This window comes from Terrapene carolina, unplaced genomic scaffold (assembly GCF_002925995.2).
Source record: "Terrapene carolina triunguis isolate 2854851 unplaced genomic scaffold, T_m_triunguis-2.0 Scaffold104, whole genome shotgun sequence".
NCBI classification, from domain to species: domain Eukaryota; kingdom Metazoa; phylum Chordata; order Testudines; family Emydidae; genus Terrapene; species Terrapene triunguis.
The window spans coordinates 1,611,860-1,626,315 of NW_020664455.1; the positions used below are offsets into that span (position 1 = coordinate 1,611,860).

The following is a 14,456-nucleotide window of genomic DNA, read 5'->3' on the forward strand; positions in this document are numbered from 1 at the left end:
CCCCCCCCCCCCCCGGCAAATGAGGCCGCGAGAAAGGGGAGGTGATGGGGGACGTCAAGCAGGCTCATCTCCTCTCTGCTTTGAGCTGCAGTCAGACTAAAAGGGCCCCACCTCCTTGTAACTACCTGCGCGGTTTTGTTTCCAAAAGAGAGAGAGAAATCGTGATGGGAGGTTTTGCCACGGAACACCCCTTAGTGGTGTTATTGCCCCTGTCTGAAGTTACTGCCACAACTTCATATTATCTTTGATTTTAGGAATAGCTTTTATCATCTGCCCAGGACACCCTTTACTGCTGTGCACTTGACGTTTTGTGGTTTGAAATCTCAACCTGGGAATCGAGGGGCCTAACACATCTGGAACTTAACCCCCCCCCCCCCCAAAAAAAAACAACCCCCACCTTCTAATATTTGAAAATTACTATAGTGCACCTAACAAGAATAAAAAACTCCCCTCACTTCTATTACAAAAAAGTTAGACCCCCATTATATATACAGGGCCTTATTCTCTTACCCTGCGCCTTGGAATCATTTACACCATTGCAAGTGGATGTAGTATTCTACCAAAGCAGAATGATAACGTTTTTCGTCCACTATGCATTGGTGTAAGCAACTTCACAAGGTGCAGTGCAGTGAGGGGTCAGGACCACATATTCTAGCCCCTGTAAAACTTGGTATTGCTGCATCAAGCTTATTCACATTTAACTGTGAGATTTATTTAAAATCGTCACACCACTATGTCACTGTCTTAGAGCCTGCCAAGCTGTATATTCTGAAACACATTTATTTTTTAAAGACTCTAGAGTTTTGCAGTCTGCCTTCAATGAGTGCAGTGACCATGACAGTGTGTCCAGTGGAATGAATGTAGGACTAGGAGTGAGAACCTCCTGAGTTCTAATCCTGATTTTGACACTTAGGCATGTCATTTTAAGCTATTTATTTAGTAAGTTTTAAAAAGTTTACAAATCTTTGCCAGGTAAATATCAGAAACAAAATAATCATTACAACAGCTAGCTTTTGTTTAAAGACACATTATACAGGAATTTAATCATTCACCACTTCTGTTTAACAGGGTGTTACCATACAACAGAGTAAGCATCATTACAAGAACTTAGGTTAAATGACTTGCCTATGTGCCTATTTTTCCAGGTGGAAATTGGGAATGATAATTGACACCCATTTTAACATTTATATACATTTTTTTGAGAAGGGTAGAGCCTGATTCCCCTCTCAAACCAGTATAAATCAGAAGTAACTGTACTGAAGTCATTGAGTTGACAATGTTCCAAAAACAGTGGGAACGTAGGAATTGTCAATTCCAATCAGGGCAGTGGTCCATTTTATACAGGATAAGTACTGTCTTTTTAGCTGTGACCAGCCCCAGACTCTTCAGATAAAGGTGTAAGAAACCTCATTGTGGAGTAGCCTGACCCATAAAGGAAGTTTTTCACAGTTGTTTTTGTTGGCTTATCCCCTGAAGTATGAAGGTTTCTATTTCTTATACTATTTTTTTTTTATCCTGTGAACAGGGACTCTTGATGTTCTCGTTAGCTATATGAGGGAAGAATCAGACATTAAGTGCTAAGTTATGTACATGGAAGATGATATGAACCCTGAATTTTTCTGTAAAAAACAACTTTTCTATCACTGAGTCAGTTACACACTACACACAAAGAATTATTGTTTTACTCTTGAAACTATCACCTTCTGGCCATCTCTCTAGCTTAAATGTTTATTTTATTATTCCAAGAAGCTTCTAGTGCCTGAGGAGAGAAATTGATCTTATACTTAGAAATCTTGGGAATAGAATTTGGGTTTGTAGTTAATGTATCAGCTTTGGCCCTATCAACACTGGTTCTTCAGTGAGGTAACTCCCTTCTCTTCATGTGTCATTATATAATGCCTGCATCTATAATTTTCACTCCATGCATCTGAAGAAGTGAGGTTTTCTTACCCACGAAAGCTTATGCCCAAATAAATCTGTTAGTCTTTAAGGTGCCACTGGACTCCTTGTTGTTTTTGTGGATACAAGTATCAGGGGGTAGCAGAGTTAGTCTGTATCAGCTTTGGCACTGATAGAATTATCAGCAAGTTAGCTTTAAAATCAGTTACTTCGTGGCAAATTGTAGAGTTAGGAAATACTTTCTAAAATGTTTCTATTGGCATCTAGTTTCAGGACTAAAGTCTCATGGCAGGCAAATAGAATATTAGAGTTGTTACTCATTTACAAGTCAGTAATAGTAATTGACGTTTATGTAGGAAATCACTCCCCGCACCCTCCCCCGACTGCCCCAAGGTTTCCAGAGCGCTCTAACTAGTCAGTTAACTATTGTATGTAAACTTAGTGTCATTCTGAAAGGCGCATATATATATATATATAAAAAATACATGCATAGGCCTTGGTCCTTCAGTCAGATGGGCCTGCACCGTGCAGAGTACCCAGGGCTTCAGTGGGGTTCTGCATAGGTGCATGGATCCTCCCGTGTGGATCAAAGTGCAGGATCAGGGCCGTCATTCATATATTACATTTTAAAAATAGATTTTTTTAAAAAGATATGTGCTCACTTCTGAGCATGTTCAGAGAACATCTTCCACAATTTTAGTGGTGCTAATTTGCATACACTGAATTAACAGGACTATTCAAGTATCAAAGGGGTAGCCGTGTTAGTCTGGATCTGTAAAACGTTGCTTTTTACAGGACTGTTCAAGTGAGTAAAGTCATGCCTGTGCATATGTGCTTGCACTATCAAACCCTGTCTGTGCAATGGTGATTTAATGATATTCTGAGAAACTTGGCATTTGTTTCCTTGCCCTTTTTAAAATTTTTGTTAAAGAGGGGGATGGGGGGTAATGGCAAAAATAAATTGCCCATGCACATGTGCATTAAGAATGACAATTAAATATTTGATTTTTGAAACATTGAAACAAGTTTTTCCTTTTCTGTGTTACTAATAAAGCCTTAGCCAATCCTTTTCAAATGTTGGCCACAAGTCCTTATTTAGGTGCATTAATAAGTGGCTTGTGACTTCAGTGGGACTCCCCATAGGAGTGACTATATGTTCAGGCCCATAACCCACACCATTTCAATCCTATGCTTATAATCTCCCTTCTTAAGTATTCCAGCAACAATCCTTAGACCGGTGAGGCCATGCTGGGCAAGAGTATACTGGAAGGGACAGTGCTGTTGCTACACAAGCGGTACAGCTATCAAAAATGTTTTGTCAAAATTGGACTCTGCTTTAAGAAAAAAAAATGTTCTGAGCATGCTCAAAAGGATCACAATTGTTATAGCCTTTGATGGGGGGCAGGAAAATACTAAGTCACCTTTTAAACACTTCAATAATTAAAAAGATTTTCCTTAAACTTTTTGAAAAAGTTATACAGGGATTGAGGCCAAGGACAGAGTTTCAGACCCAGAGAAGAAATTTAGAGAAAACTGAGCATTGGAAACCGCTTAAAGCAGAAGTTGTGACAATCTCAAGACTTAAAGTTCACAGGCAATTGCTGTTAAGTAAACTAGAAGAATTGTTTCATTCACCACTAGAATGAAAAGTGGTTGCCATACAACAGCATATAGGAACACTGCACTGCACTTTGAAATGGGAGGTTAATAGTGTATCTAATTGAAATTGCAAGAATTTTAGGCAACAGTGACATCTTGTACTTTTACTTTTTAGAAAGGGTTGGTGCCTCTTCATATAATGATTCACTACTTGACTTTTCTTTTTGACCTCTTTCTCAGAATTAGTCCTTTTAGCCTTTTTTGCTGCAATATCCATCTGTAGTTCATAGGTTCTTCACACACATCCAAAATATTTGTAGACAAATTCTGCCATTGGTTACGTATATCCTATACCAGGTAACTTCATTGGCCCTTAAATAATTAAATTGAGGGTCCTCCTGCTTATGAAATGGTAATGTAGCACAGCACAGACTCAGCCCTGTGGCGCCTCCTGCTGGTCGTCCTTGGGAATTAGCTCTTCAACCCAGGAGCACCCTCTGCAGGCCGGTGAACCGCTTGCCATTGCCCCCTGTATCCCTCCCAGGACCCTGGTGCCCTTATCTCAGGGTTCTGCCTCCTGCAGTACCCCACAGTCTTGCTGGGTTTCCCCCACCCCCTATACCCACGTCACCTCAGTCGTGGCTACTGCTGGTCTCTGTTTAGCCCCCGTGCCCTGCAGTCTATCAGCCGATCATCACAGGCAACAAGGGGTTTGGACTGGCTGCCTTTACCCACCCTCCGGCTGCCCCTCTGCAAGCCCAATACCTAGGTGGGCCTAGAACCAGGCCCTGCAGCCTGGGGTGTTGCTGGCCTAGGGCTTCCCAGTTCCTAAGGCCTTTCCCCAGCCCTGCCTCCCTCTAGGTCCTCTAGGTGAGTTCCCCAGAAGCCAGGCCTGTCTCCCTCTCAAGTTAGAGAGAGACTGCTGTTTCTTCTGGCTTCCCTGGCCACCTTATAAGGCCCAGTTGCTTAGTTTGGGGCGTGGCCCCAGCTGTAGCCACTTCCCCCAATCAACCGGGGTTTTACTCCCTGGCCCCGCCCCAGCCCTCTGCAGGGCTTTTCCAACCCCTTCTGGGCTGGAGCGGGTGGTCACCCCGCTACAGGTAACCATATACTAGGCTAAAAGAAAAACAATTCAGAAGCAGAGGTCTCACTGTTTATTACCTCAGGCTATTGTCATTATCAAGTTAAAAGGGAATATCTTCTAATTGGAAACATACTTTCCTTGGCTACAATAAATATCTCTGTACTCTGGCTACTGTCCTCAAAATTTCCCAGCCACATGACCACAACAAACACAGCTACCTCAGATTCTTACCCCCTATCCAAACTGGTTCTATATACTCCAGTTTCATCAGTCTTTGTTTCCACACACTTGTCCTTGCCCATTGGGGATGGCTTAGGCTCTGCCCCATACTAAGATAGACCTGTCAAATTTAACTCATTTTAGATGACTTTTAAGGCAGTCTTTAAATCTCATGATGAAATGTTTTGCTGTGTTTAAGGGGCATTTAAAACTTCCATTCACGTTGTCACAGCATGACACTTGGAGATTTGAGTGGGGGCAGGGTGGAAATGGGCTGAGAAACTGAGATACTTGTTTGTTTTGGACATACAGGTGAGGAACTCTGAGGGTAGTAGTTAATCGGAAGGGAAATATTTGTACAAGGACTACAATGATTGAAATTATATAAGGCTAGATGCTGAGGTGCACCCAGAATGCAGAGTGTTGGTCAGGGAAGTGGTGTATACAAAGTTGGCTTGAAGCTCCTACTTGCATTGTTGTGATTCTGTTGCTATTCAGTGCATTTCTTCTATGTGCACTGTTCGGACATCGTGAGGGTTGGCATAATATAAAGGTATCCCAAACACACACTGTTTATAAACCTTTCCCCTTACTCTCGCAGTTAAGTGGATATATGGTATATGAATCCCTACACAGGCTTATATAGTACTCCAATGTCACACGCATTGGCGTGAGTGACGCTTGGCCCCTTACTCTGATCTGAACACGGATTAGAATGTGGTATCACAGTTGGTTTCCCCCAGCCCTGTCCCAATATTAACTTTCAAAAGCTAATTTCATTTTTTTTTTTTTTTTTTTTTTTTTTAAACAAAGTAGTACAGGTCATTTTCAGTAACAGTAAGTGGTACTTGTCTCTCCTACCATATGGAGTTGTGCTTGAAATATTGTAGTGACATTTCCATTAAAATTACTTATTTTTGAGGATTTAATAAGACTGTGCCTACAATTAATTACAACATTTAACAATTAAAAGCATCTACCAGTTTTATGGGAGCAAAAATAAATGAATGGAAGTTGATGTTTTTGTTATCCTAAAGCAGTTGAAAAACACTTTCCTCTTAACTTTTTTAAAGGCATTTCTCCATAATGTTACCTTAGTGCCACTGAAGTATTTAAGAAAAGATAGTGGCCAAACTATTTTCTTTTAAAATGTTAATGTATTATGAATCCAATATTAACACTGTTGTTACTTTTCTATATGGGCTCACAGTGTGTGTAAATCTGCTGGCTACTCCTCCAGTCCATTCTCCTCTTGCCTTCGGAGTCTCTGATGGGTAGGTGACTGGGGAGACTCCCTTTGTGGTGGGGTGCTCGAGGTCTTAACCCTCCGGTGCAGCCGAAATGCAGCATTTCCACCGCTTTGTGGTCTTGTGGTCATTAGAGCCCCTTCAGAAGTGTTCTAGCAAGGCAGGCAGGCAGCCAAACCATAGCAAAGTTTATTGAGTTGGTTTCCAGCCTAGTAGTTCTTATTGTCTGAGGTTTCAGAATGCACTTTATAAAGAGGAATTGTCATTATAAATGTTAATTGTTGCTGTAAAGCACTCTTCATTTGTAAAGTTCTTAAACAATAACTAATCCTCAGCCCCTACATGAGGTGTTGTATAGGTGGCTATACAACTGAAATATACAGGATAGGACTTCTTTTAAAACGTGCTACTTGTTTTCAATTTTTAAAAAATTCTAAATTTCTAAAAAATACTGCAGTGGGTTTCAGTAAGGATTAAAGGAGTTTCTCCATAATTATAAACCTTCATGGTTTACATGTTCAGAGCACTGTACAAGCATTAACTGACTAACCTCCATACCACCCCTGTGAGGTATGCAAGCATAGATGGGGGACACCAAGACAGAGAAGGTGAATTATTCAACATCAACTAATGATTAAATGTAGGAGCCAGGATTAAAACTCTACTATGCTTAGTATAGACTTGTGGGCATGAATTTTGAACTAACATTTTTATCAGTGGGAAAAATCAGAAAACACCTATCTACAGTTTTTTATATATGTATTAATTTTATTGCACCATAGTGATTTATTCGATCAGCCAGAATAGCTCCAAAGGTGCCACTGCAGAGTACTGGTAAACAAAGGCTCACAAAATCATGATATGTAGCAATATGCTTCAGTGTTGTCAGGTTTGAGACAACAGACTTCAAATTAGTATGCATGTTAATATGGTTTCTGCTGTAGATCATTATCCAAATCAAGATTTTTTTTTTTTATATAGAACTGGAAGGGACCCTGAAGGGTCATCGAGTCCAGCCCCCTACCTTCACTAGCAGGACCAAGTACTGATTTTGCCCAAGATCCCTAAGTGGCCCCCTCAAGGATTGAACTCACAACCCTGGGTTTAGCAGGCCAATACTCAAACCACTGAGCTATCCCTCCCCCCATATATATATATAGAGAGAGAGAGATCTGCCTATCTCATAGAACTGGAAGGGACCTTGAAAGGTCATTGAGTCCAGTCCCCTGCCTTCACTAGCAGGACCAAGTACTGTCCCTGACAGGTTTTTTTTTGTCCCCTGCTGGTCCCTAAATGGCCCCCTCAAGGATTGAACTCACAACCCTGGGTTTAGCAGGCCGATGCTCAAACCACTGAGCTATCCCTGCCCCCAATAGCAAGGTTGTGATTCACTAACAAATTTGTGCATTCAAACTCGAGTCTGACTCTTAAGACCTGCCCCTATTCTCACTGAAGTTGGAGAATTTTGGTGTTTAGTGGGAGCAGCTCACACCCATACTCTGTCTTTTATTGTTAAAGTTACTAAAGGAGAGCCAGCCTTGATGTAGGATTTCAGACACAGAAATTAGAAAAGGAGGAGACTTAGCTTATCTAATCCATTCCTATGTTAATACAGGATTGCTCCCTCCTCCTTAACCTCTGTCCTCCAGCTCCTCCTTTCTATCAAACAAGCATGCCTTGATCTCCATCCTCAATAAGTTGACTCCATCTTCCTGCCTATCTTCCTTTTTCCCCTTCACCTCCAAGCCTATCAAGCAGGCAGACTACAACCACGGTCTCTAGTTTTCTCTCCCAATTCCACTCTGAGTCCTTTCCAATCTGGCTTCTGTTCTTTCTACTCCATTGAAACTGCTTTCAACCAAGGTCTGTCAGTCTTCTCCAGGCCAATTCCCAGCATGTGTACTCCATCCTTTGTGACCTTTCTGCTGCTTTTGACATTTGTTGATCATACTCTTGCTTGATGTTGTTCTCCCTTGGCTTTCATGATGCTGTGCTTTCCTAGTTCTCCTTCTACGCCTCTGCCATTCCTCCAGTGTGTCATCCTCCTCTCCCCTTTCTCTATAGGTCTCATAGGACTCTCTTTAATGTCACCTTTTTGGCAGACCTCATCTACTCAGGACTTCAAGTGCCAACTCGTGCATCCATCTTTCTGCTCCTAATCAGGTTTGGATGGAACTAAACAATCTTCCAAACTGCTTGACCATCATCACCTCCTTTTATGTCTCACTAACCATTTAAATTTATGATGGCCCAAACAATCTTTCTCCTAAATTCTGTTAACTCCCCCCATTTTTGGGTGTGGGGGGGATTGGAGACCTACCAACCTCCCTGTCCTTGAGGCCCAAAACCTGGGTCATCTTAAACTGTGTCCTCTCTTTTGCCCTTGACATTGAGATTTTCTGAATCCTAATATTTCTGTAGCATTTCTAATATCTAGCCTTATCTTTCTGCCCACCAAGCTAAAACTGTTGTCCAGGCCCTTATTGTCTCCTGTCATCTCCTCTCTGACCTTCCAACTAAGTCCCCTCTCTAGTCAGTACAAAACACAGCCATTAAGATGATATACATTGCCTGTCAATCTGGCCATCCCTACCTCTTGTTGAATTCAGCTTTTGGCTTCCCCTTCTTGACTACATCAAGTTCAAACTTCTTGTTTTCTTTAAAGATCTTCCACAACTCCACCCCCTGCCAGTTTGTCCAACCTTGTCTCTTGCGGAGTTACCCCACGCATTCTCTTCTCCAGTAGTGATGCCAGCCTTGATGCCTTATTAGCATGAAGATTGCTTCTCCCAGAATATTTCTTCTTACTCTCTCCAGTGCCTGCTCTGCAAGACCACTACCTTTTCTTAAATCCCTTCTAAAAACCCTGTGACGGGGTCCTCCCCTCGCTCCTAAGATGGCACCTCCTCCTGGTCACTTTGGAGAGTAACTTGCCAGGTCAGCTCCCTTTCCCACAGTTGCACTCTATCTCTCTTTGCCAGTCTGCAGCACCTCTCACACTCCATGAACTGCTGCTGCTGCCTCTTCATGACACAGCTGTCTGACCAGGTCATGATGTGTTCTCCCCTTCCAGGTCACCAAAGCTTTTCTCCCTAGCAACCTCAGGTAATCTTCCCTTTCACTGCCCCCCAGTGCCACCACTCAGTGGCTGGCAGGGGGACCCTCTAGTCAGCAGTCAAGATCTGTTCCCTTTTAGACCTTAGGCTCAGGGAAAGGCAGTTTTTCCTTACCATCTGCTGCTGCCTTCTCTCTGGGTTTGCTAGCCTCCTAACCCCCCCCCCCCCCCCCCCAATCCAGGGAGTAACTATGGGCTACCTGTCGCTTTAGCCTCCAAACACTTCTCCCAGAGAGTGACTTCAGACATTCCCAGCAGCCCCTCTTCAGCTAATTTCCTGTCTTTATAAATCCAGCCCAGCTGGTTCCTCTGCACCTGGGCTCCCTCCATTAGTCAGGGGATTGCTTAGCCACCCAATTCCTCTCAGCTGTGGCCTGATAGTTTATTAGCCCATTTCTCACCCTGCCTTAACCCTGTCAAGGCTAATGTGGGGAGAGCACCCCATTAGAGACCCCCTTTTTCCTGATGCCTACAAGAAGCTAATTGATAGTCATCTGTAATGATGTTTTCCATCTTCAAATGAACCAATCTAACTTCTTTACTCAATCTTGCTGTTTTAGTCTTCTCTGTGTCTTAGTGATATTTGTATTATGGTAGCACGTAAGAGCTCCCAGTCATGAATCAAGGCCCCACAGTACTAGGCACTGTGTACACACATAACAAAAAGATGGTCACTTCTCCAAAAAACTTAGTCTATGTAGCCCCATCCTTTCTGACCTATGAGACTCCTTGTTGTCATGTCTGAAATACGTTTGCAAAGGGGGGTGGGGGAGGCTAGGGATCATGTAGTCTATTTGTATTATAAGGCATAGGTATGCTCTTGGGTAGGGTAAATAGTAGTGCTCCCCCATAAATAGCATCTATCACCTCAAACAAGAGGGCTAGTTAGTGCCAAAGCTTAAATCAGTGGTTCTCAACTTATTACACATTGTGGGCCGCATATGTGGCCCACAATGTGTTCTCGGGGCCGGGTGGCAGAGCAGCGGCAGCCTCGACCCCGCCGGCTGCCCACCCTGTACCTCCCGCCATGTGGCTGCCTCCGGAGCTCGTGGACCTGAGCGGGTGCCCCAGGCCCCCGACCCCACGGGGCTAGCTGGAAGCCCCAGACCTCCGACCCCGCCACGTGGCTGCCCTGGACTCCGTAGCTCGCAGGGCAGGCCAGCAGCCCCGGGCCCCCGAACCCATGGTGCCAGCTGGCAGCCCCGACCCTGCCGGGCAGCCTGGACCCCTCCATGCCAGGCAGCCGGGAACTTGGTGACCCTGGCACGCTGGTGGCCTTTAGCACACAACTGAGCTGGGCCACAGATGTGTGCTAATTGGGTCGCATGTGCTCCACAAGTTGAGAATCACTGGCTTAAATAAAAACAGAGATAAAGTTCCCCTCACCACAGAAATGATTCCGCCAAGTTAGGAATGAAGCAGATTGGCATGGCAGTGGGGGGGAAATTTGCACCCATGTTGTCATAGTGTATCTGATCTCTGGCTAAAGAAGTTTTAAGTTTCTCTGTTAGTATATCATCTTCCACAAAGATTGAAATTTACTAAAAATTTGGGGAAAAGGAGAAAACATGGACTTAGATTCTCATTTTACTGTTGGTATCATAAGATGCACAGCACTGCCAAGCTTGTACTTGGACCAATCTCGGATCTGCCATTTCTCATTCACTAAGGGCTGGTCTACACTTACCCCCCAAATCGAAGTAAGGTACGCAAATTCAGCTACGTGAATAACGTAGCTGAATTCGACATACCTTACTTCGACCTTACCGCGGTCCACACGCGGTCCACACGCGGCGGTCAGGCTCCCCGTCGACTTCGCGGTACTCCTCTCGCTGAGCTGGAGTACCGCAGTCGACGGGGATCACTTCCTGGTTCGATTTATCGCGTCCAGACCAGACGCGATAAATCGAACTCGGAACTTCGATCCGCAGCCGTCGAACTACCGGGTAAGTGTAGACTAGCCCTTAGAGTGCAGCGCTATTTCTCTCCAGTTTTCCATCATTTACTCCAGAGGCGAAAAGACTACATTTGAACTGTATTTTAAAACATCCAGTTTATTCAGGTCTGACCAAGATTCAAGTCCCAATTGCTAGGTTAGCATACAAGGAATGTTTTAAGGAGACTTTTAGGTTTCCAATTTGTGACTACTGAATATGGCTTTCAGTCTTAGGGCTTTCACATAACCATTCTGTTGTACCAAGCAGATTATCTCTCTGCCATCTGGTCATGTATGCCTCAGTTGACTTCCACAGGCTTGTAGGCCACTGTGCTTTTGACCTCTACTTCCAGCCCCAGCAGTCCTTTGCTAGCCCTCCTATGTTCTCCAACTCAATTCCTTAGCCTTTCCTCAGTCCAGTTGTCTTTCCAGCCCTCCTAGGTGCTATACAATTCCCTTTCTCATTCTGCCTTACCCCATTGATTCTGGCTTGGCTGTTTCAACAGCACTTTGGTAGATGACATCTAAGGGTGACCATGTCCCAACTCTACTGTATGTCTCCAGTCCTAGGACTGTAACACCATGGCTGGTCAGCCAGATGTCAATTCAGAACTGTTTCCCAATCTTGCCTGGTCTCCTTTATGCCCCCTTCTGTGCCTATGCTTCCCCACCTTCCTTGTCAGAGAGCCACTTTCCAGGTCTCACCTCTTCATGGAGAAACTGCCTCAGCCTTTCTAGCTTTTTTGAGTGTCTCTCTACTGAGTCACAGGCTTTCCTTAGTCACATGACCAGCCAAGTATGCATCACCTGATCCTTCAGGGAACTACTTGCCCAAAATACCTGTTTTCAGAGGGCCAAAACCCACGGCACTATGCAGGCTCGTGGCTCACCCTGAACCAATTCGCTCTGCTACATCCGCCCATTTAGTGATGGTTCTCCTCCTCAGGTCCTTATGGGGCCATATTGGTGAAGGGTTTATTCTGTATATGGGAGCAGGATTTTATAGAAATAACTAATTGAAAATACAACCATAAACACCTAAGGGTATGGTGCAATTCTTAACATGCAGCACAGAGTTTAAATGGTTGAAGACAAATTTTAGGCACGTGGGCCACATTGTCATTACAAATCAAATCTTCAAGCCATATCTGTCCCAGGGCTGCTAATCTCTTATGCTAGTCTTGGGCTATTGAGTTTATACTAGTCCAGCCATTTTGGTTCATACTCTACTTTTCTTTGGGGCACAAAAGGGTGCAAATTCTCTTCTATGCCAGACTCCTCTTCTGCACCTGTCCCTGTTAACCTAGCACCACACTGCAGTCTGCATTCATCCCTCCCCCCCCCGCGCGCACACGCACACGCACACGCACACGCACACACACACACCTGAGCTATTCAGCATAGCACTGCCGTGTGCCAAATAAATATACCTGAGTGACGAAGGCTGGAGTTGAACTGAGTTCTTGGGAAGCTGAGTGGAAAGAGGCCTCCAAGGGCATCCTAACAAATAGCAGGAGTAGTGAAACTAGAGTCTTAAAGGGAACTGTTCCAAATGCATGTGTGCACACCATGAGAAGCAGTACTCCTGCATTATCCCAGAATTTAGCATGATACTTTTTCTTTCAGTAGCCACAATTAATGTGGAAGAAAAGAGTGTGGGGGAAAAAACAAGCTTGCTTAATAAACAAAAAGCTTGTTCAGATCTAAAACACTGGATAAATTGTATTAAGCATAAATAGACCTAGAAGAACAAACCAGCCATAAGAGGGTATTATATGTTCTGTTGCTGCCAAGCTAGCTGAATAAATTAAAATGTCCTAACTGTTGCTTTAACTTATACATCCATTTTTTCCTCCCATAATGTCTAAAACTTTGGTGTAGGAGAATGTGAGTTTTCTTCAATCTACCTGTCCAGTCTCTAGTAAATTTCACAAGATAAGCACCAAAATCAAAAAAGGGGAAAACCAAATTGCAGAATTTGAAAGGAGCCACATTGATGGTGAAAAACAGTAACTAACAGACAAGGGATTTTACCTCATTGTCCCTACTTCGCATGTGGTTCAGATTGGTAGTGACTTGAAAATTACATCTGATGGCTTTAGTAACCTATGCAAAGTGAATGGGTTGTATCAGTCTTGTTTCTAGGACAAGAATCTGATTGGTCCATGGAGATTGCTTTCCATTTTCCAACTATAGAAAAGGGCTCTCTTCCAGGTTAGTTTGAAACCTATTTGCAAGGCACTGTAGGAGAACTTGTTCTGCAGCTTGCCTGTGCAATACCTGTACTATGCAAAAATAGCCTTTCTTTGCACAAGAGCTTTACATCTAGTGCCTTTCACCAACACTGGATTACTTTTATTCATTAATTTTTCATTTTTGATAATTGCTTGCAAGGAGATAATCAGTACTCCTCTGTCTCTCTCCTTATCACCTCTCCATCTTTTTTTTCTTCAGTCTTACAGAAGCCTATCTAATTTTCCTGTCCTGCTCTCTGACAACACGGATGGACCACTTCACTCTTACTTCTGTATGGTTTCCAGACATGATTTTTCCAAACCTAGCGGTTAGACTGCCATTTTGTTAAAATGGCATAAGCATTCAAAATGCACTGGGGAATGGAGAGAGATGTAAATAAGGCCTACCTTTTTTGTTTTTTCTTTTTCTTCTTGCATCTGTCTTAGTATCTATTGCTACCATCTGAATTTCATTTGAGGTTGTCTTTTGTTTGTTGTTGCATCTTCTTTACTTTACAAAGCCTTGGGCTGTAATATCACCATTTGCCTACAAGAAATCCATTTCTATCTGCAGCAAAATAAATTGCATTCCTCTGTGTAATCTGGTTCTAATGAATGCCTTGTTCCTCATTAAACTGTGATTTACCTTTGTTTCCCTGCACTGTCAGAACTAACCATTGGAGGTCCTGTGGAGAGATGCTAATTTTGAAAAAGTGGAAGTCTGTGACTAAGCACACACAACTGGTATCCACACTGCACTTCTCAAAGATATTCATAGGACATTTCATGGATTACAGTTCGAAGGTGGATAAGAGGACTCCGATTGTTGTCTTATTCATAATCTTCCAATGTACAAATAGAACACATGACTTTACAATCTAAAGTTATCCCCGTTCCATAACTGACTTTATGTTCAGGACAAACAGACTTTGTCTGTTCTGCAAGAATTTTAAAGATTCCCATGGCACTTTTTGAAAGACTAGAGTTTGGCTCTAGTATGTCCCAAAGAATAACCAAGTAGAGTACATCTCTTAGGAGCTTGTGTAGAATACTTCAAATTTGAAAAATATTTTAACAGTAAAATCACTGTTGCATAGGCCCCTGTCTGGGTCTCAGGATAAAT

General features: G+C 43.2%; 2 protein-coding genes across 2 annotated transcripts in view; both read left to right on the top strand.

Annotated features, from left to right (window-relative positions):
- Nucleotides 1–14,456, top strand: part of LOC112118973 (cytosolic carboxypeptidase 6) — a 1,367,858-nt gene that overhangs the window by 829,901 nt on the left and 523,501 nt on the right. The window lies entirely within an intron of this gene.
- LOC113406561 (BEN domain-containing protein 5-like) overlaps nt 1–14,456 on the top strand; it is a 44,763-nt gene that overhangs the window by 636 nt on the left and 29,671 nt on the right. The window lies entirely within an intron of this gene.